The sequence below is a fragment of the Sander vitreus genome, chromosome 16 (genome assembly GCF_031162955.1).
Source record: "Sander vitreus isolate 19-12246 chromosome 16, sanVit1, whole genome shotgun sequence".
In the NCBI taxonomy this organism is placed as follows: Eukaryota; Metazoa; Chordata; class Actinopteri; order Perciformes; family Percidae; genus Sander; species Sander vitreus.
Genome location: NC_135870.1, coordinates 12,310,178 through 12,335,187, shown reverse-complemented (window position 1 = coordinate 12,335,187; position 25,010 = coordinate 12,310,178).

The following is a 25,010-nucleotide window of genomic DNA, read 5'->3' as shown; positions in this document are numbered from 1 at the left end:
ATAAATCGGCAGCATTTATCGCTCATTGCAATTTAGACTTTAGATACTTTTTTAGTGCATGATCTCACTCCATCACATTCAGTATATCTGTATTCAACCAAGGTAGACAGCTATGGAACAATCTTTAATTTACTTTAAAAAAAATCATGTCTCACAACACTTTTGTACAGTTGACTGTAAAATTGTACTACCGGGCGCAACTGTGGCTTAGGAGGTTTAGAGCGGGTCGTCCTTTTATTACAAGGTTGGTGGTTTGATCCCTGGCCCCTTCTTGCCCGCATGTCAAAGTGTCCTTGAGCAAGTCACTGAACCCCAGGTCGCTCCCAATGGACAGGCCAGCGCCTTGCATGGCGCTATTTAAATGTAATTTATCATTCACTACCATGAGTAATATTACATCTTTTTTCATTCAATTGTCTATTTATTCATGCAAATATCTGACAACAACAACTGTAACAAAGGCCCTAATTTTGTTTTTTTTTTAAATATTTTTAGGTAATGTGCTTCAATGCAGAAAACACTTTTACTCAACATTGGAAAAATTCAAAAGCGGGAAAATAATCTCAAATGCACGTTTGTCAGACAAATATAGATAAATAGTTTTGAATAATGCATGTTAAAATATACAGACAAACAAAATTACATCTGGCACAGTGAATGCTGGCATGTTGATGCAACATCTGTGACGTCTCTGTCTGCTATCTAAATTGCATGACTGTCTCAGTCATTGTGGGTTTGTGTCAGTAGGAATCTGCATTTTAATGCTTATCTTTCCCCACTCTGTGACACTGGCCTAACACAGTTGTACCACCAGAGCTGTTGATCTGGATGGAACAGCTTTAGCAAATCTGAATCCCATTACCAACACAGGGGTTCAGCCTGGCAGAGGATACCAGTGTTGCCCTTACTTCACAAGCTCTTAACTAATGCCCACTAAAGCAATTTAATGAGATAAAACAAAACAAATTACCTCTATAGTTATTCTCCTCAGATAAGATGTAACCTCCTCACCACCAACACCATGGTTAGGGTTGTGAGCGTACAAATCTTTGACAGCAGGGAGGTGCGAGGCCTCTTGGCCCCAGCAGCAGCAAGCTGTTCAAGTGCTTTGTGCGATGTTTTAAAAAGGGCTGACAGTGCATGCAAATCGTCTGAGTGTCCAGGATGTTAATGCGCCTGAATCACCAGAGAGCAGTATCCTGCCAAGCTGAACTTTAACCAGTGCTATACCTGTAATCACAGGGTTTACTCCCTAGCTATCTCATTGGAGGGAAATTAAATGCCTTGTGGGGCCTCAACAGTCAGATTGAATGTTTGTGTTGTTACCACTGAACACACACACTGTCAATCATGACAGATTGCCCAAGGTGGAAGGGCAGATTAGGAGACACTTTACGGGTTTGAATCAGCTTCTTGTCAGAAACCAGGCATCTCTGAATTAGTCTGGGGCTTTTTAATGTGTTTCTTAAGCCCTTTATTTAAAAGTGTCTTATGCCTTGATTAGCAAACTTTCCAGATGGAGGATGTGTGTAATTATAAGCAGTATCTGGTTGTTAAAATAACCTGTTAAAATTAAAATACCCAAATGTTTTACTTAGTGAGTAAAACATGCTGTAGCTAGGAACATGTCACAGTTGAAGCAATAATGGCCTAGTCCTCTTCTTTTAACAAACACGACACAAAAGGAGTATATAGAGTTATAGCTTCCGACATACTAGATTGATTAAAGTATGATGTTAGCATGCAGTGCGTAGACATTTTTCTCTTGCCTTCCTCTATCAAGCTCTATTCAATATCACCTTGGGGAGGCAGGGGTGTGGAGGTGGGTTAGGCTATATGAAGTATTTGGTTGATGTATGACTGGCCTGCATCATTTGTGACTGCCTTATCGCTCAATCACTCAGCAAGATGGAGATCCACAGGGAGACTGTTTTAATGACCCCAACCTCCACCCAAGTCAGAGGCAGGTAATCTCAGCCACTTCTGTTTGCTCTCTCCTATAGTCCACATAGCATCAAAGCTACAGTATGTGAGCCTGCTCCTATTTTTACATAAGGTAGTTTTCAAGATGAAAAAACTTTTGCAAGGTCTACTGTATCTAAATGTGTTTTTTGATAGTGGATATCAATCAGCTTTTACTTTACTGAATGCTCACCACAAAATTGTATGAAACAAACATTGCCTACATGTATCTGTTAATGACCCCAAATTGTCTGCAAACTATAGTACCTATTGTGTCTACACGTCAAGCCTAATTCCAAAGTGTATGCTAATCAGTTACATCGAGCTGTATCCCTAATGCAGTTTTGACCCTCCGTATAGATATATCTGTGTACTTGTGTGTGTCTAAGCAATTTTGCAGCCTCCTCAGTATTTTTTGTCCATAATTGCCTCCTGTCAAAATGTCTGAGTGAGCTGATTGCAGGAAATAGGACAGGACATGTGTGCCCCTCATTAACCCATCAGTTGGTGAAGCAGATGTGGCAGATTGAAAGATAGGGTTACACAGGTAGATATTACCTCTGTAGCTCTTTTTTTTTTTTTCATACAGTCTGTCATTATTTTTGAATTCATTAAGCCAAGAGTTAAACCATGGGCTGAAAAGATACTTTGCTTAATTGAATAAGTATGTTAAGGTAGCTATGGTAAGTCTTTTGTAACCTACAATGTACATAATAACATTACTTTCCCTTTGAAATAAATTTATTTTTGCCATTATTTGTTTTAGGGCTTTTTTTTTGGCAACAAATAGATAGATCCTGTTTAGGGTCAAATAGGACTGAAACATGTCCTAGCACACTTTGGATGAGAGACAGGGCAAAGCCTTGACTGGTTGCTTGTTTGCCACATGGCTGATAAAATTGAATAGATTAACACCTACTGTACAGTCTATTTGGAGTTACAAATTCACCTTCAATTGCACATTTTCATTTGTACTGTGAAAAAAGCATCCAGAGGAGACCAACAGACATGGGAAAAACACACCAACTTCACATAGAGAGGTCCAAGCCAGCAGTCAGATACCTGCTCAGGACCCTCATGTTGTGAGGCTAGAGTTCTAAACACAGAGCCACTGCGGCCTCCATATTCAAATGTAAAAAGCTCTGTGCATGATGGTGCTCTTTAAATGAATCCAAGCAGCATATGAAATTCTCAGGGAGCACATTAAAACGACAAGGAATATACAGAGGAGAACCCAGAGGGTACATATTACTGAGATGGGGGATATACATAATGCACAAGGCGGTAGATGCCATCTACGTATGGTAATGAGACAGACGGTGGAGGAGGGAGAAATCGGTACATACACTACAGCAGCAGTACAGTAAGCAGCAAAATCAGTAGACAGAGAAGCAGCATGAATGATCAAAAGAGTGAGAGTAAGAGTGTAAGCTTGTTAAGATTATTAAGGTTGTCTTATTGACTTATTTGAATGTGACTGGTGATTGTAAGAGTCAGCTAGTACAGCTAATGGTGTGCATGACTTCAGTGCACCGCCTGAACTCACAATTTTAGTCAGACACGTCAAAGGATTTAGAAGCATTTATTGTACCAAACCACATGCAATTACACTTGGCATTGGGAGCTTTGTGGTTCTGTGTACTTGCCAAATGAAACCAAGCAGCATGTGATGATTATGAGGGAAGCAAATAATAAAAAATAAAAAAAATCACAATATTGATCCCCTTTAAAGCTGCGCATTAGCAGATAAAACTCCCCAAAAACAACAAATACAGCTATTATCCTATTAATACAATGATAATGCATTTCTGTGGCATGACATTATACTTTTGATACACGGATATACAGGCAACATGCATGTTGCATTTCAGCAAAATATACAGTGATTTTCTTTCCCCCCACTGGACAAATTGTATGATTCCCACAGGAAAATAACATCATTAAACTCAATCTCTGCAGAGAGAAAACATAAAGGTTGAGGATGGGGGTGGCATACGCAAAGGTTTGGGTAAGTCATTCAGTTAGTCAAAGTAAGTTAGTTGCTAACAGGTTGCCGAAACTGCATTGTTCAAGATGACAATCCCCAACCACATAAAAACAAATACATCCATATGTATATTAGTTATATTGAACATTAAAGTTAAAATATACTATGAATCCCCCATTTGAATCAGCAATATCCTGCCCAGCTGAAGTGGTGCACTCCTCCCTCTGCCCTCTTAAGTTTCTAATTGCTATTTAGACTGAAATAATTTAAAGTCATCCAACAATAAACTCTCCAAACACACCCATTCACATATGCAACCACAGTAGCTGTTTGGCCTACACAGGCTTTTTGGCCTGTGGAAACCTATCCTCGGAGTCTGGAGCTACTCTGTGCCAACCAGGTTTGGATGGCCTACTTCAGCTTGACAGCCTTGACAACCTTGTCCCCAACCTCTGCCTACAAATGGTGAGTGTGCTCAGAGGTGAAAATGAAAAATAATTCTGGACAGACATGTTCCAAGTGAATCCATTCTGCACATACAGTAACACACACTACAATACATTACAGCCTACGTTCTTCACCACCTGATCCAAATAACTACCAGGTGGTGATAGCTCAGCCCCCTCTCTTCACCCAGGTCATTGATCTTTGGCCCAAAGTGCTCTGCTACTGCCAAATGAAGCTGTTTGAGAGTTGGGCAGAGAGACAGTTCATTTTCAGCTTGACAGCTCATTTTTGTTTATACCTCTGACCTGCTTCATCCATACAATACTAACAGGTCACTCAGGTCTTCTAAAACAGGGATTACTGGTGGTCCCACACACTCGTTTGCATTCCTTTGAAGTGGTAGCTCCGACTCTGTGGAACACCCTTCCTATTAACTTACGTTCTGCAGTCTCGGTTGATGCTTTTAAAAAGCAGCTGAAGACACACTTGTTTCAACTCACTTTTGTCTCGTTTGTAATTTGGGGTTTTTAGTCTTTTAATCTTTTACCTTCATTGTTATTGTATTTGTTTTTGCTTGTTTATTTTCTGTTTTGGATCCTAATGTATTTTAACAGATGTTTATTGCGTGAAGCACTTTGTGACTGTCTGTAAAAGGTGCTATATCAAATAAATCATTATTATTATTTTATGTTTATGCAGACAGGGCTAAAGACTGCGACAAAATGGCATTTTGAGAAAGTGTGAGTATTTTTTAAGACTACTCGCACTTGTGCGACCTGCATAATTATTTCACGTTGAAAAAATGAGGAGGTAGCGAGTCTACAGGAGTTGGCCAATGTGCGTGAGAGGGGGAGGGTCCGTGAGTGATTAGTCATCTACACTCGTGTGTCTTGCTTCCGTGGCGTCACACTCATTGTCCATATAAGTCAACCATGGCGAAATGAACCATTGACACATTTTTTCCATGTATGGCTCTCCTGTAACAAGGCCCTTTAATGTAGCAAGTTGCAAAGGTCAACGAGTAAGTCAAAGGAGACCGTGGCTAAAAAGGCAAGATCACACTGTTTTTCGACGAGAATGGCTGAAGGAGTTTACATGGCTTAGATTTAGCAAAAACGCCAACACCATGAACTGTATTTACAGCACTAGATGTTGTCCACAACATGCGCGGAAAACCAAGTTTGCTGAGGCTACTGACACTGCACATTTTAACTAACTACAAGGCCTTTCAGTGTCTCATAGGGGGATGTGCTCTAGCCGCCTAAACATGATAAGAGGTAAAACCCCAAGGGTAAGGTGCAGAGCATAGACGAAAAGTGCAACGCAGGTATACGTCATCATTGCTGCTGGCTCTGGTTGCACCTTGAAAGGTCAGCGGCAACGAGGTCAAGGTTGAAATCATTTGAACTTTGAGCGCAGCGCTGTGCGGCAATTCCGAATGGCGCGGGACGCCAAGGGTAGCGCTTCGTCCAAGTTGTCTCCACCACTCTCCCCCAATAGGAAAACAATGGCACAGCCAGCGCAGAGCGATTTTACCGCAGATCATCTGTAGGCGGCTTGCAGGAGAGTAAGGAGAGGCACAATTTACACATATTTGTTTTGGTTTGGTTTTCGCACTGTAATGACAGTAATAATACTTTGTTTACATTTCTGAATGTGCATTTGTTAAGCACCATTCAATTAAAATGTTGCGGTGAAATAAAATAAAAAAGTACATCATAGTTTCTGTATTTATTACCAAAGCATTTATCAGTAATACAGTTCAAATTCAGAAAATTGCGTTGCAGGTCGATTTAAGGTGTTCGCCCCAAAATGTTCTGCTTCTCCCCCTACAATTTTCCGTTAGGGGCTACAGTGCTCTACTGTAGTAAAAAAAAAGTTAGTCTGAAGCCCTTTGCAGATCAGTGGCACAGTGTGAGTTTTGGTGCATATTTTGGCAAGGCATTTTATCTGCATTTCTGCCGTCCGTGATGACTTTTAATCACAAGCGCAAAGAACAGTTTTCGTGGCAGCTGTCAAAGTGAGAACAAACTGTTCTGCTAGGCTCGCATTGCAGCCGTGACTTAATCCTGCTTTTTGTACTCCAATGTTGAGTCATCTTGTGTTTGGATTACTATAACTCTTACATGTCTGAGCTCCTGATTTCCTATGGCTACAATTTATCCATAACGATGCTATCTGATTGACTATTTTACAGGCTCATTCAGACTTACTAAATTTAAACCTACACTAAGAGATAATTAACAAGTTGATAATTGAAATAGGCCATTATAGATTTTTTTATTATTATTTATACTGACATCATTATTAGTACATTGTATTAGTAGAGCAAACTCAAAGGTAATGTCTGTGTACCAACCACTGAACTGTTTAAATCACGTTATTATCATAAAGATAGACCACAATATGCATTGAAACTACACAATACATTGAAACAGTACATCCCAGGAGACATAAGACATAAGACACAGTTAATTAGGTTAAATAAAATGGTTTAATTATGCCAAAAATTTAATTAGAGAGAAATGTATTGCAGTTGAATATACACGTATTTGCAGTATAATAGTAAAATATTCACAAAACGTATAGTCAGAACTTCTAATATTTCTGTCATATATGTCTTTTCTGTCAGAAATGTGTTATTGTTAAATTTTAGGATAAGAATTCTGACAATAAACAAATGACACATGTTAGTATAACACTTTATTAAAGCCACATTGACCTCATCTCTAAAAGTGACAGTAGCAGTTAGTCAGACACTCATCCTCAGCATCATATACATAAACACACACACACTGAACACCAGAGGCAGAGAGACACTGTTCCAGTCTTGTTAGAATTAATTCCAAAGCTTTGTTACAAAATGAGTCAGACATTATGGGTGAACGGCCTCAAAAATAAACACAAGCAAAAAAAAAAGCCAGATCCCACCATTCACTTATAAGAGCCAGCTTGTTTGTGAACAACCAGGAGTGATGTGTGATCTGCATTATGTGAGGATGAGTGTTGTGTTGCACAGGGTGTCAGCTTGTTGCAAAGGATTTCTGTTCGATTCTTTTCCCATCAGTCAACAGAACAATAAGAACAATTTCATCAAAGCATTTTGTACATAAATATGTAAGATGCATCCATTGTACCATTTAACTCAATATGTACATCTTTATTTCATCAAGATTTTAACCTAGTTCGTTTTTTGTGTCAGCCTTAGGTCTACATCAACTGGTAGACTGACAAGCTTGGATGTATATACCCCCCTGCCTGTAAAGACCTGTACCAGCCCTAGAATTAAAAGATTCACCTCACACAATTAAACAACAGCCAAGTGCTAAGAATGGATATGTATGTGTTAGAGCAGACAATCAATATGCTACAGTATTCCTTTTCACAAATCCCTTCTCACCTCTCCTGAGCAGATGGCTTGTAAAAGAAGAAAAAAAAAGTATGCCAACCAGTAAATATGTGCAATAAATGGTGCTGGTTATGTTCCTGTGGAGTGACTACAGATGGCGTGGTGATAGTCTTCTGTGCACATTTTAGACACACCCTTCATACTGCCCCAATGGGGACTTTTAGCACAGACCATGTCACTACCTATTGCCAAGGCAACTATCCAAAAGGCCAGTAAATCAGAGTGGAAATGACTTTTATGGACATCTCATTTTATTGGTCTTTACCAGGCCAGATGCTAACCAGAAAGTAGAAGTACTTATTTTTGGTTTATTTTCAAAATAAAAGTGAATAATAACCCATGGATTCATCTCTATGTATTATACAATACAAAATGTGTAACTCTGGTGCTTTATTAACAATATATTTGTGTTTCGTCTAATTTATCCGTTTGCTTCCATTATTCTGAGCTATTCTCAATGCAGGAGGGCCATATTGTCTAAGAACATTGATAAAATGTGTCTTCTTGTAGCAGGAAACAACAAATACACATAATACCTGTTTGTTGAACATAACTCGTTTTGTTCTGTGATATGGACTGATTATGGCTCAGAGACCAATTGGGTGAAAAGAAGAGGCAGCGATGGCAGACTCAAGAAAGCATACGTGTCTTCAGAACAAGACAACCCACAATCACTCTCACCATCAGATAAACATAACATAACATAAAATGTGTGCTGGATTATGGACATAGATCTCTAAAAGTGGAACGTTTTACTGATACTAATTTAGTCTGCATTTTCTGTGTAGCTAATGTGCTATTAGTCAACATAATCAAACTTAGGAACAGTGACCTAACAGCCACTTTCCTAAGTGAGACATTAGTTGTAGCATTTGTATATTAAAGCAGCATGCAGAGCAATTATTTTACAGTGAAAATAAATGGAGCATAGCATTAGTTTAGGCGGAGCACTGAAGTCATACTGGCATTAGCTGATTGGCATCAGCTGTGTCATTCATGCTTCAAAATCACTGGCTCATTCTTTAGCTGCTTGACAGATGTACAGTGCAGACATGTTGACCTGACCCAACCTTGGACATATGTGCTAAAGCTGGTATTGTTGGTGTAACTAAAGATTCCATGTGCACTTATGCATTTATTAGAATTGTCTTTGCTGCTCCTTTGTTTTGAGAGCTCCTCAAACAGCAGAGCCTATTCCATCAAATCTAACTGTATAACCCAGGGCTCGACAGTAATGGTTGGCCGGTTGCCCTTGGCAACCAGATTGAGTCAATTGGCAATCATTCCATGGCCACCTGTTAAATCTTTTGACGCTGCATGTTAAAATCCGGTGCCATATTGCCCGGTATCTACCGGACAGAATAGCAATGCGTATTTCGGTGCCCGTCTGCGCTGCTCTCTGATGCTCCAAAACAGATGTTGGAGGCAACAGAAGCATCACTGCATCCCACGCTAGTAAAACACTAATAACTCATTACACTTGGCAGCAAGTTACGTTAGCTTAACGTTAGCTGCAGTAGTAACTGGATTAAACACGGTTAAAATGCTGACAGTTAAACAGTGTAAAATGTGACTGTATTTCCCTGTAGAGGATTCCACCACCGGGACGTACAACCGTGATGCTGCTAAAGCTATGAGCTGAAAGACAAACTAGCACTTAGTCACTGCTGTTGTCTGAAAAACATCACAGACGTGAATAAAGGTTGCGTTTACTTAATACTGGTAAACCTCGTGGTGCATTCAAAGTTATTGTAAAATACCCTTTTCTCATCTGTTTTGTCATTTAACAGCAACTTACTTTTGAAAGAATTATTGTTAAAAGTTATTATTACATTTTTTATAATTTAAATGAACCCCTTTTTTGTGCTTATCCGAAAATTTATCTGATCCATGACGCAAAACCGTTATCCAAACCGTGAGTTTTGTGATCCGTTGCACCCCTATTTGAGAGGGATGGTAAATAAAATTGCAAGCCATTCTCTCATTGTTTCATTATTAAAATTTGTGGTATAGTTACATAAGAAATGAATTGCTCCAAACATAGGCAGTTTAAAACATGGCAACCGTATTGTCAATTTCAGCAACCAACAACCACTTTAAAAATGTAACATTGAGCCCTGTAACCACTTGCTATAACAGGTTAATTCCTTTACACAAACATCTCGGACTGATGTAGATAAAGTTGCCCTCTGCTTCTTAAAAATGCAGCAGTTGTGATCATGCATTTACAAATTACATCACCGCCTGATTTTCCTTTCACTAATACTGCACTGCACTGCTGAGTGGGTGAATGCTTGTTCTTGTCAGCTGCCTTCTATGGAAAGGCTGCATGATAGCAAGGTGAACAAGAGGGCATAAAGAACTGCTGCCTGTGACTTGATAGCCCATCACATCCTCGCCATCTGGTAGTGTTTGCTATGCTCTGGAAATCTATAGAGTGTCCTCCCACAAATGCTACTGCCTGGTATACCCAATCTACTATTAATGCTGTCTGCACAATACTGCATGTCTTAGGATGTATGCATAAGTCTTTATTCAATACGCTGCAGTAGCAACAGGAACTACGGCATGTCAATGTTACTTAAGACCTTGATCAATGCATTTATATCCAACCTAATTCCGCTGTACTGTCTAATGCCAGAGATGGCAACTTTCCATGTCAGACTTGATTTGCAACTTGTCTTTTGTAAACCTAAGACTTGACTCTGACAGAGTGATAATGAATTATGACAAATAAGATTCCTTTATATACTGACATGGCACTGTGAACATTTGATTTTCAAAAACCCTTTCTTTATCCTTTGACACACTGTCAAATGTGCCTGTCAGCAACAAGTGTGTGACACAAAAGAATCAACACACACAGCAATCTGTCGGTCACGTGTTCCTTACCCTTTTGCATTTGGATTAACGGACTAACAGCCCTTAGGCTAAACTGAAAAAGTCTGTCTTATACCATGTTTGGGTAAAAATAGTGGTGTCCTTGTGTCCCAACATCGGAGAGGCATGTTATTATCCTGCAATGTCTGTGGTTCAGGTCCATGCCAAAGACCTTTGTCCCCTTCTCTCCCCCTCTCTCTCCCAGTGTTTTCTGTTACTCTCTGCTGTCAAATTGAGGCAAAATGAAAGATAAACACACCGACAACATCCTCCAGCTCACGACTCCTACAATACTTCCAGAGATCAGTATATTCTATCCTTGATCCAGTACAATGCTGTTCTTGCTGTGAAGTCAGATTTGGCTACTGTCCTGTTAACTTTGTTGAATAAGTGTTTTATTGTATGTTTGATTTTACCATTTGGAGTGTATAGGGAAATGTTTCTTCCCTTATTTCAGTTGTCTGAGACTGATTTCACTGCAAGTTAATCCATTCTATTGTTCTTTCACATGGCGACGAGATGTGAGAGGCTACGGAAGAATGTCAGCTTTGAAAAAAAGGATATGGAATAGTCTTCAGTTCACATGGATATAAATGCTACTTTTGGAGGAGCATTTTCCACTCCATGACTTTGTGTATCACTGAGAGGGCTGATGCAATCACATGTGATTTATCAAGGTAACATGACAGTCATGAAAGTCATCCTAGTGTTGGATCCAAACAAATATGCATAAACTGATCTTGAAACTGATCACAAAAGAACACATGTAACCAACCGGCACTCAGAGACAAAAGACTCAGAGACTATGTGGTCTTTCAAACAGAGGGTTTCAGCCTACATGTAAATTCCACATCCCTTGCTCCAAACTCCTAAATGAAGAGAAGAGTGTAAAATGGCCAGAGGGAGGGTCCTGCAGATAAGGTTCGCACCTTGCTGGAACTTTGATTCTTCCCATTGGTTCAGAGGTTCCTCAAACACAGCATGGGGCCTTAAACTATAAAACCTGCTGACACACCAAAATCATCGCTTTCCATCTCAACTCTGGTTGTAACTGGTCAGCGCCCAAGTTTGTGCTAAAACTTCAATTTTTGAAACAAAGTGGATTTAATTTGGGGGCTGGGAGCACCGTGGATCCTATGAAACATCCTGCAGATATGAAAACATTGGCACGTGAAGGAAACGTCTTCTCAAGTCGACTAAACTGTTCCCTTCCTGCTGCTTTTGGAGGGAAAAGTTTTCCGTGAACTCACCGACGGGCGATCCGGATTCTCGTTCTGTTTTTCTGTGGAAATCTATGGATAGAAACGAACGGACTGAATGCACAGAAAGAAGGCTTAAGGTTTTCTGGGCAGAGGAATAGTGTGTTTTATTAATGTCAGTAAGGCTAATGCTGCCACTTGTTACGACATTATTGTGATTTTTGATTAATACTTGTGCTATTGCTGCGTGTGTGATTTATTAATCTATGACTGTGACCGCTGCGTCAAATCTATTTCTGTGAATGTACTCTGATCACCGTGCATTGTTGATATGTTGTGTTGAATATTGCAGCTAGCTTGTTAAAACTGTAATTGCTACCTGCTAACTCCCCTTTCACAGAGTTTTAGTTACTGTACTGAGTGAGATAATCAGGTTTTTCAAAGTGTCTTTCTTTTCTTAAGGGGCTTTCTTTCCTCTTTCACTAACACACGCACACACACACACACATGTACGGACATACACAGCCCAAGTGAACAGCTGGCCAACAGCGAGTCACGTGCATCGAATAGCTACACAGCTAGCACATAGCGAAGTAGCTAGTATGTCCCTTTGGTCTGTAAGACGTTAGCCTGAAAGCTAACCGGCTAGCCCTAGCCATCCAGCGCTGCACCCAGCACCACTTCCGTCCTCTTGAGGCTAAATAGCTTTCGTGCAGCGCACTCATAGCCTAGCTTCAATGAGCTAACGGCTAATCTGGGCATGACCAAGCAACCCCCGGGTTTCATCACCCCTCCTCCTCACACACACACACACACACACACACACACACACACACACACACACACACACACAGGTTTGTTTTTGTTTTGTTGTAGTTTAAAAAGGGTATATTGGTTTTAATTGATCGAAGAATTATTGATCGGCCATTGATGATTTTGAAGTTAATAAATTCCACTATACTTTAAATAGCAGTTGTTGTGATTGTTTTGTGTATTTGTTGTAATAATTGCTGGTTGAACACAGGTCAGTGCTTGAACTTCATCCTTCCCTTTGTTCCTTTAGAAAATACCAGATAAATTAATCAAATTAATTAAGATCTGTATTTTAAAGGAAACACCACCTAATGAGACTGTTTCACAGTTCAATATTGGTCCCTGGTTGCCAGGGTGGTGCCCCGTTTTGATTGTTTGTCAATTTGGTAAAGTTATTAATACCCATATTTGTAACTTTATTAATATTGATAAACCATCTTTGATATTTTGCCAATAATTGAATATGTACGCCTACCGATACCCAACACTAGTCAAATAAACAAGTGAGAATTGGCGCGAAATTGCCTAGGTAGGGACATCAGGATGGGATTGTAAGAAGCAGATAAGTGTTGCAGCTGACCCTCTCCTCTTTTCAGGGATGGCTGTTCATGTTTTGACATATATTCTCTCCTTCGCTCCTCTTTCGAACTATCTGCCTCATCATCACCTGTCATCTGTGTCTTCACTTCTCAGGCACTCTTACTCTGCTTGGGATAGGATGAGACGGTGTGCTGTGAGCTCCAGCCTGAACATGATGTTCTAATGGCATTCAGCACAAGGGACAGCACCCATCTTGGGTGAGTGTGGGAGGATCAATACTGGATCAATACTCTGGATAATTTGACAAGTGCTTTCAACTTGATGTGCCCCAACCTTTGCTTTGTATCTTGATTACTGATTAAGAGGATGTCCCCAGGACCTGACCTCTAGCGGAAGGATTCAACAGCCACTTGGACTTGGACTACAAACTCAAGCACGTGTAAGCCTGGCAATTGCCCAATTATCTCCTCATCTCTCACTCCCCGCAATTTCTGTATCTCCACTCGTCTAGTTCTCCCTGAGCATAACAGCAAGGGAAATACCTTCTGCATTTTAAATTAAGATCTTTCTGTTTTTAGGTCAGTAATTGGACACTGACGAGGCACATTGGGTGCACTGCTTTCTGCTTCCCTGGTGACTTTCGAGTCATAAAATGGGACCAACCTGTGTGCCTCGTGGACTGTTGTTAATCTGGCATGCAGCGGCCAGGTGAAGACATGGATCAAAGAAGAAAGAACATTGGCTCAGAAGAACTTTCTGAGAGAATAAAACAAGGACCACCATGTGGCCAAAACATATTGGCTGCGGCACTTTCTATTAAATTATATTGAACTGTCACTAGTTGCCCAATCTCAGGATATTCAAGCTTGGATGAAGCATTATGGGATCAATATTGCTCTGTGATACTCAACAATGTGTCTTAATTAGCTTTTTCACAAACTAAAGACCAAAGTTAAACCTATAGGGCACAACTATTTTATATTAATGAACATCGTTACATTCAAGCCATTGCCAAATCAGTTGATACAAAGCTAATTATGCCTATCAGCTCCACGCAGAAGCTCGAGTGATGCGTTTTATCTCAACACTGAAAAAGGAACGGCAAGCTTTGGAGAAGAAGAGTACATAAAAATTACAAGATAACTACCTCTTCTGAATAGTCCATGTGTTTTAATCCTCCGTGTCCTCCTTGAGCTACTAGCAACTGCGTGGAGGAGGGTGGGGGTGGTCTTGCGATAACTGAAGGCTTGCGTCATGTGGATGCACCGACAGTGTTGTTGTCATTACTTAGAATTCCTCATGGGGCGACAGAAATTACGCACTGCAGCTTTAAACTCATACAGTATCTTGGGGTTATCCTAATCCCCATTCAAATAATGATAATCACCTCATCATGGCACTATGACCTTTACATGTTTCCATAACAAGAGACGTGTTGCCTCATGTCGCAATGTGTCATTGGGCCTAATGTTGCAGCTTAGCAGCAAAGAATTGCAGTACTGCTTTGACCTATATCTACCAGGTCAGACAGAATCGCCCTGCTTGCCATAAATATCACCCTGCCTCTGGCAAAAATGACCTGCCTACTTGCCATCTTTCCGGTTATCTATTTTCTCATTCTCTGCATGTCCTTACACCAGGGACTTGTGGCTGTTCCACGGTCAAGGCTGAAAACTTAAGGTGACTAAGCTTTTGCTGTCATTTCTTGACAGCCTCCCTCAATGCCTCAGAGAAGCTAAATCATTACATATTTATATAAAAGACGTCTTTTCTATCTATTCTCTTTATTTTCTTCCTGCTGTAAACCACATTTTTGAAAAGAGCTATAAATAAAAAGTCTACTTAACGCTCAGAGACCTAAAGGATTTTTGACAACCTCTGGTCAGTCTGGTTTTATTTTCTAAAAAAGCTTGTAAAAAAACATCAACCCTATTGTCCACAGTCAATCTATGAACACCATTTTTTTTTTTCAGGAAAAACTGGGCTATTAGAAGATTTGTGCTGCAGTGAGGTCACTTGAATGTTAAAAAAGTTTGTAGGACCATAACGACAAATAAATAAATTAAAACGGAACATGAATCTTACAGATATGTATTGATATCACACACACAGCAATAAAAGCTAAGCCAATCTCCTGTCTAAAACAGTTCTCATATATTGGAGTCAAACAGTGAAAAAATAAACATAACTTATACTAGGGCTGCAGCTATCGATTATTTTAGTAATCAAGTATTCTATCGATTATTCCATCGATTAATCGAGTAATCAGATAAGAAATACTTTTGTTTTACTGAAGAGCAATAATATACAAGTTTGGTTTAATTGGATGGATGGATGGATGGATGGTTTAATTTTTGGAAAACGCTTCATTTTTTATTGCCTACATTGCTTACAATATAATCTCTCAAAAAACTAAACATATTAAGTGCATTTGAGTGCCATATAAAATGTTTTGTGAAATACAATAACAACCTCAAACTAAGGCATACATTAAAAACATACATAAACATTACCTTGCATTACTGCAACTTATCTTTCAGAACTACAAGTTTGAACCTGAGACTGATCTGTATATAGGCTTATAAGTATATATAAGTTATACTTAACCTATTTTCATTTATATATTTGATCGCAATGTCACACAGCTCTGTTACAATTATGCTAGTAGATCGTTGATCAGAGAGAGAGTGAGAGAAAATGGTGCGCAACAATTAGCTGTTTTTCCGAAGGGATAGTCAACAAGTCGGCTCTTTAGATAGATTGTAGTTACCACTACGTATTTTCTTGTCTTTGTTTTTGGTAGTTGTGTTTGGTGTAGTTTCATCGTCCATACGACTCTGTGATTTACTTTTGTCGGGTCCGCTTCGTGGAATGGATGATTAAGTTAGACTCAATGTTTATGGTTGAATTGCTGAAGCATTGATGTTGTGCTATTATTGTGGTAAGCTAGTTTGATTTTGCAGTAGACACACTGTACAGAGTTTTTTATTTTAATTACATTTGAACTGATTCCAAACTTTGGACACTTTCTGTTGTTTTCTCCAGCCTGTCTCTTCTCTTAGCCCCTCACTATTTAAGCTCTCTTTCATCATTTTGTAATCTGCGCCATGAGTTTTCATGGCATGTGTCGCCAGCAGCGTCAGCCCGGTGTGCGACAGTAATAATCATCCATGCGGAAACACCGTGAGCGATACAATGTTGGTAACATTGATTAAACAAAGCTTTGAGGCAAATTATTTTGCAATCAAGGATTTTTAGTAATCAAATTATTGGAGTTACTCAAGGAATCATTTTAGCCCTAACTTATACAGTGGACAAAATATCTAAATTTTTTCAACGCTTTTGCCCTCATGACATTCACTTATGCCAATACTCAAAATAATAATGTCCTATTTATTGATATCACACACACAGCAACTCTACACAAGCATATGTGTTATCTAAAACAGTTCTCCTATTAAATCCAACATATGTTTTTTTAATGTGATTGCCTATGTAGAAATTCATCCTCCTTGTTCCAATGACCGAATATTTTCTTCCTTCATTTCTGATTTATTTAATGAAGGTGCTCAAGGAGGCTGTACTGAAAATACAGCAGGCTGGGATTCACATGGCTCTCACAGACCGTTCCCCAATATGTAAAATATCTAAATTTTTTCACAGCCACATGCACTAACATGCATGCGAACAAAACAAAGAACAGAGACGCTTGGATTGCAACACACAGAGGAAGTGTGACTTTATTCTCTGTTCAGGACACCATTACTACAATACATCTTTACTTAGCAAATATTTGTTTGCTGCTATTTTTACAAACCTCGTTTCTCTAGGTTTAGATTGCATTGTAGGCGCATATTGTATATTGTTATTTTCTCAGTTATGCTCCCAAATCCAGAATTGCTAATTCTCTCATCATCATTTTAGTCATTGGTCTATTGAATTTAGTGTTTTTTGTGGTTCTTGTAGCCAGTTTAGTTGTTGAGGCAAGATCAGATTACTTTTTCTGTCCAGCCATTTATCGTTTTAATGTGGCACTATCAATAATAAACTGAGAGTATCAGCAAATTAGACTGCGCTGATTGATCTAAACGATCCAAAAGCTGACACATCATTATAAAGATGCTGTGTTTTAAACCGTTACCCCTTCATTCAACTTGCAATATATCCTGTGTTCACAAAAATTCCTTTCATATTTGGTAAATCATATTTTGAAACCCTCCTGTCCTATTACCTTAAAATAATGTTTAATTTGGATTATCATCAGTCTGTCTGAACTGTCTAATTTTGCAATTATTAAAACACATTTCCTCTTGTTATCACACTCATATGCGCCTCCTCTTCTCCTATGTTCTCATTCGTACATAGCATAGTAGTAGTATACAGCATTTATCTTTCTTGCTGCCTATTTTTCTCTCTTTCATTTAATCTTACTTCAGTCTTTCTCTGTAATTGTATGCCTCTGTATGGCCTATCTGATGTGTTTGCTCTCTCAATTCAATTCCTTCATTCAAACCAATTCAATTCTCTCTTTGTTATTCTCCTCTCTCTTCTGGATCTTCATGTAGTTGATCACAATCCCCCCTCCCTCCTCTGTGTAATCGGCTTTGTCTCAGTGTCATTTTGATTAATGCTTAGCTGTCTGATTAAATAATCAAACAGCTTTCTGTTTAATGTCTCCCATCTTTATTTAAATTCTTAGTGTATTCATATGTTTAGGAGAACAATAGGGGGTAATAGGAGAAGTTGAGGGTGGGGTTAGGGGTGTTGAAATAGGCAGGGAATTCATCAAAGTCATATAGAACTACTGATGAGAGCGTAGCTTTATATTCCCTCTAAGGAGCGTTCTGACACTCTGCCACTGTTTGATCATTAGCTGATAAACTTTCCAGGTAACACCTGCTGCTGGGACTCTATTTGAAATTTTGCCTCCACCACTGCTGTTACAAAAGGAAGCATACTGGAAAGGCCAAATGGATCACAAACTTCCTCAAAATAAAGGGGTTAAGTTGTTAGGCCTTAAGAGGTGTGACAAAAATGAGTCAGGTATATGTCAAGCAGGTTTCAACTGGTAACTCTCACACAATTCTGAGGAGAGATACAATCAGACAAAATAACTGAATATATCTACAATATGTGGGTGTAGAATTCTTCTGAGGTCAATCTGAACAGTCATGTATATTAAATGATCACTATAATCACAACAGGCAAGGCTAATGGAGACAACATAAGTCATGGTTAAAGGATAATCAGGACAACAAACTGTCTGAGAAGTGATGTGTGGAAGCATTTGCGAATCAACACCCTAGATGGACAAATTGTGGAGAAAGGTAAGACTGCCTTTTAGAAATGCAACTGCCTAAAGTTAGCTTGTTACTCAAGTGATGCAGTGGAGGCACGGCCAAAAACCCATCAATTCTACAACATAGTTAAGTATTAAACTACATGGGTTGGGTTTGAATTAATGTTAGCTCTTATTGGTTCAAGCTTAAGACACTTTAAAAAGTTCCTCACTCAGAACAAGTTGTAGTTCAGTTTATATAGAAATGTATATTTGACTTAGAAACCAGGAATCTCTGAATTAGTAATACCTATAAAACAAATTCCAAATGAAGTGTGAAAATCAGTTTTACCACTGAAATTCAAAAAATATCCAAAATATGAATTATCAGTATGGGGAAAATATGTGAATGTCTAATAGCATACCTTGCAATCACAAGCTCTTTAATTTAATGGATAAATTTAAGTGACATTTGAATATAGCATGGATTGATATGGTCCCCTGGGAAATCATTAACTCTTACACAATCCCCAGGGAGGAGGGGATGACCCTTACATGATGACAACACTGGCAAACATTAACCAGTTCCCAGCATGTAATGTGTTGCCTTAAAGGGATACTTCACCGATTTAGCATTTAGCTTTGTATCAGTAGAAACCCGGTAGTATTTTTGAATGACTGTGCTTCTCTCCCTCATGTCCCCCTGTGAGGGGAGATCTCTTTATTGTGGGTCTGAAAAAAGCCTCTTATGACGCAACAATAATCATAAGAGGCTTTTTTGCCCAGAGGCTATGGACTACAGTCCAACTTCCGCATATTTCAAACCCGCCCATAGGGGGTTGGACTTCTCCGAAATTCCACGAAACAAAACGAGTGTCAGCCATCTTGAATCCTTGCGTAGCTTTAGTGATAATTGGAACAACAATTATGTGCATTCAAACTACCGCACACGTGTACCAACGGGATACATTGGTACAGATCGGAGATATGCAGGACACTTTATTACAGACGGAATACTCGACACAGCTTCGCCCGACTGCTATATGGAGACCAGCGGTGCTGATCGAAGCCTCTGGCCGGTAAAGGAACATCATCAGCGGCGGACGTTGAGTGAGTTTGCGGGTGGAAAACTAACGTTAGCCGGCCATCTGTTCCATCAATCCTGCTTGCAAGTGTCCACTCATTAGACAACAAACTGGACTACATCCAACTTCAACGAAACTCCCAACGCGAGTTCAGAGACTGCTGTGTTTTTGTTGTTGTGGAAACAATTGCTATGGACTATGCAGCTACTGCTCTGTCGCCGGGTAAGACTAATGGAGGTGAGCTGTGTTAACACGGACTGCCTGCTGCAGAAATGGGGGTGCTTGTATCCAACTAACTACTAACTACTGGTGGAGTTTGTGACTGTTAAATGCCGACCATTCTACATTACAGCATATCATGTGTACTAAATGTAGCCTGTTTCGTGTGTCGTTTTTATATAATGTCATTTTCATATATTCTAATTGTGTAACCACTTGAGCCACGGTGAAATGTTTCATGTATATGGTTGAAATGACAATAAAACAGACTAAAGTTGAGTTGACTGTCTCACCGTCTGTCTGTAATGGTAGGCGTGGCTTGGGGGTAGACGCTAAAGCAGCGAAGCAAGTGCATTCTGGGATTTGGTGTCTTTCATCCACATGAGCCAAAAACACATTTTCTGGCTTTTCTCGGCCTAGAAATTTCTAAAACAAATTCACATTTCTACTACATAAGCTACCCAATTTAAAGACATATTCATCTTTCCAACGGTGAAATATCCCTTTAAATCAAGATCGTTTAATTATGGGGATTCTGGATCCTGGACATGAACAGCTATCTCCTAAAGTGAGGAAAATGAGAAAGGGCCAAATCCTGCGATTAAGGTTTTCGACCCAAAAGGACTTTGTGTGGTGAATAATTTATTCACATTTTCAGAGTAATGCTTTTAGATGATTTGGTTTTATTTCAGAAAGAAAACCATTTTCATTTGTTCAGAGAAGACTTTTTTAGTTCCATAAATAACTGTTGTGGTCCCATACGCTCAGGTAAAAGCCATTCCATCATAACACATAAAATATTGCAACTAGTCAAACCAGTGCTCGTTTCTTATGCAAGTATAGGATCTATACGGGCATGGTATTCTGCAGACAAAACTAAATCCTAATATGCAGTGAAAAAGTATGTAGATGAGAAAGTAGAAAAAATAGTGGCTGATAACTGATTGCTGTGAGATAGATTATTTCATCTCCGTCTCATTTAGTCTCTCAAAACTTGAGGTACCTTAAACCACAGGGGATTACTACTTCTAAGAGTAATGCCCAAGGTTGCACCACGTTTTCATCTTTTTCTAGAGGGCCAGATGTGGCGCTTGAAGTTTCTTTGATATGCTCTACTCAGGGTACCAGAAAGTGAAACTCAATGTCACACAAAGGAATTGGTGATTAGAATTCCAGCAGGTTAAAAAGAGCTTCTTTAAATCTGAAGCTTTTTGATATATACCACCATGCATCGAGTTATTGTGCTGCTCTGGACTTCTCCAGACTAATTGAAGTTAAGTTAATGCCTTCTTTGAGAGTTGGAAGTCATCTCTTAAATATGTACTTTTTATCGCAATGTTCAGTGATGCCAAGTATGCTATGATGCTCAGACCAGAGGAATCAACACAGCGCAACAAGCACACGTCAAATTCACACAGCAAAACACTGCTGTCAGTTTCATTGTTATTTCACATCTGTTATTTTGAGAAAAGCCAAATACCACACAAGGTACATCTATAAATAATGTGGGGAAAATACGTTTTAGTTGAGGGCTGTTTACTTGATTTTTGCTAAATTCTTTTGATGAAGCTTTCAGTCTACACTAACCATATTTGTTTGCCTCTCACTGCTGGCATCAAAGCAACAACCCTTATCACCATGTCATACACTTACTGTCATTATCCATTCACTTAAGTGACAGCTTGCCATTTTGATTCCATAATACTGGGAAGAGAACAAACTAACTTCTTCATAGTGTCACAACTCTTACCCAAGATGCTGGTTCACTGTGTAGCATACTGACCAGCAGCTATGAAAAGTGTATAAGTATAAAGTAAATGAAGTATACTTTCGGTTCACACAGTTTTTAAACTATATATATTTTTTGAAGCCACAGTTCATATACAATGTATGTTCTTCTCCAAATTGTTTACATTGTGTTATAGTCCAGACGATCACTATTTGAACAAAGGAACATTCGGAAAGTTGTAATGGAAACATGATGGCAGAACTGTTGAGGTTGTGTGGAGGACTATATTTTCTTTGATTCAGCTACTGTTAAATCGGTAAAATGTGCCACATACAAACGTGTGATACTACTGACTGGACTGCTTGATTTCATTGTGTAAAAATACAATGTGTCATTTTCAGAGTTCTATTTATGAACAGACTTTACTGCCATGTGGTAGTGGCAGTAACCAACTTCAGAAATTTTTAAATCCTACACATTTGTTTTGGCCACTTGGGGGCAGCGGAAACAAGCTGTAAACACAAAAGTGACACATCAGCTTTTTAAGTTGATACAGCTAACGTGTTAGCAAACAGTTCCCTATTTATGCATCCAACAGATACACCACAACATTTGCATTAATTTGGAGTCTTTTTTCCACCTGATAAATGTAAGTCTATCTAGTAATGTTATATTCACTCTTCTTTTAGACTCCACCACCTCATGAGGGAAATATCTCGCTCTCTAGCTGCCCTTTGGTGTTGAGAAAGTAGCATACTGGGCAGGAACAAATTCAGGAAGTCGAATATAATTTGAATAGTAAAAAAAAAAATCAATACTGATCGAATGCTGACATTATTATTCAAATGCGTACTTTTTATAAATGGGTTGGCTAATGTTACATACCTTCCCACATGTGAAAACAAAATGCTTTTGTCCCGTCACTTCTAATGAACAATAAGTTAGCAGGAGTGCGCAACACAAGGCATTGTGAAATCTTGAGCTGAAAGGTGCTGAAATGCTCCGCAGAGTTCTGGAACTGCAGTTGGGTGATAATTCTCTGTGGGTTCGTCACTACAATCAATGTACAATGTGATCCATTGTGAATATCAAAAAAATATTGATTATGGCTGCTTTAAGGAATGCTGAAATGTACTTGAAGTATGTTTTATGAGGCACAAATTACAGTAAAATACAATATCAAATCAAGGTTATATGTTTTTGCCAATATCATAGAAAAACATTCAAAATAGCAATAGTTCCCAACCCAAGAAAAATGCTCCAAGAAACCTCTGAAGTCTTTTATCAAAAAAACAACAACAATCTATATATGTTTTAACAAATTTAATGTTGTAACACTCTAGAGGGTTATGCAGCACTGAGAAGAGACACTTTTTTAAATTAAATATTCCTGAGGCAAACACCCTGTTCATACTCTGTGTGACTTGGGTGATTATGGTAATATATATTGTACAATACAAGCACAAACACTAGGGACATGTCAAAAACCTTAAAGTCAAAACATAACGTAAATTGCATGATGACAACAGAAAAGACATTCTGCTTGTCCCAACAGCTATGATGCATATACTGAGTGAAATATTAACACATATTTTTATGGTAGCATCATTCAAAATATTTTTTTCTTATTGTCTGGTGCATCACTTTTAGACAGTCCATATTATTTTAAATGTTTTACACATAAATTGCAAATACAGCTGTCAGACCTCTTGTCCTTCTGTCTAGTGCCTCTCTGTGTGTCTGCCACTCTCTTCTGTCTGCCTGTGTCCGTCTGTCTGTATGACACAGTCTGTCAGCTGGCCAGCGCCTTAATGGTGGCCCCTGTCACATCAGTCTTGGTTTAAGTTATTGGTCCCTCTCTGTCTGTCAACTGGTTGCTGTCATATGCAACTGCCTTATGGGAATCTTGACCATTTTCCTGACCTGTCTTTCAATAGCTCGCACTGCTACACTTTCTCCCGAGGACAGCCATGACATCTCATTAAAGAGTAAATAAATAAATAAGGTAACTCATGGTTGCTACTTGAGAGGTTTGAATAATGAATTTAGTCTGTGTCAAGATTGACCTCTTTTATCCTTGTTCTGTGATATTTTCATCATTATAATTAGTGGAAGCAAACCAATATACACCTGTTAAAAAAACTGTATGTTTTGTTTGCCTGTCTTACAGTCATTATGCATACTTTAACCAGCAGACATCTAAATGCCAATACAAGAATAGTTTTAATTTGATTATGGCAATAAAGGCAGAGAATAGATTATGTGATTCTTACAGCATATGTCATCCACAACAGCTTGCATGTATGAAGGTCTGTCCTTTCAGCTGATTAACTCTCTTTCCAGCCATCTGAAGTCAGCAGGTAAGCTCCATCTGCAGCCTCTAATTTCAGTGCTGCACATATCGCATGCTAGTTCCACAGTGGTCACCTTAATTAAATCTTTAAAAACCACCAGGTTGTCACAAAATAACCGCATAAAAATGTCGCCATTCTTATGAACATCACACCGATTGGTTCAGATTCATTGTTCTGTGCAGCGTCCCATGCAATGAAATCAACAGGAGTGTTGAAGATCCTTAGGACACACACACAGTTTACACTTTTCAGTGCAAATGTTATAACTAAAACTATTTTAAGTTTCTCTCTCATTCTCTCTCATTGCTACATACACTAATTCAACTCCCTCAAGACTTATTGTTCCACTAATTCTCCTGGAGATTTTTAACAGAACACCTGGTATTTTGGTTTTAACTGTCTCCCACTTAGTTCTAGCAGGGCAGGTAAAAGTATTGGATGAAGAATTGCATTTTTATAGACTTAAAGGGAAGACTTGTGGCTGTGATCAACAACGTGTGTCCTACAATGTGTAGGAGCAAAACTATGGCTGTTCATAACTAGGGATTGTTGGGAATAGGTATGGGTACAGATTCAATTATTGGCAAATTATCAAAGATGTTTTATCAATATTAATAAAGTTATGAATATGTGTATTAATAACTTTACCAAATTGACAAACAATCAAAACGGGGCACCACCCTGGAACCAGGGGTCAAATAATTGAGCTGTGAAATAGTCTCATTGGTGGGGTTCCCTTTAAAATACAGATCTGAATTAATTTGATAAATGTATCTGGTATCTTTGAAGGAACAAAAGAAGGGTGAATCCAAGCACAGACCTGTTTAAATCAGCTTGTTATTACAATAGATACACAAATAATCACAACAACTGCTATTTAAAGTATAGTACAATTTATTTAACTTCCAAATTATCAATGACCAATCAACAATTCTTCAATCATCAAAACCTATGAGATTATTCTCTCGCTGACCAGTAACTAAACTCTTCCACAGTGGGAGAAGCAATGTAGCATTTTCAGTTCACACAAGCTACATATTCAACACAACATATCAACAAGTACCCTGATCAAAGATACATCCACAGAAAACTTGGACGCGGCGGTCTG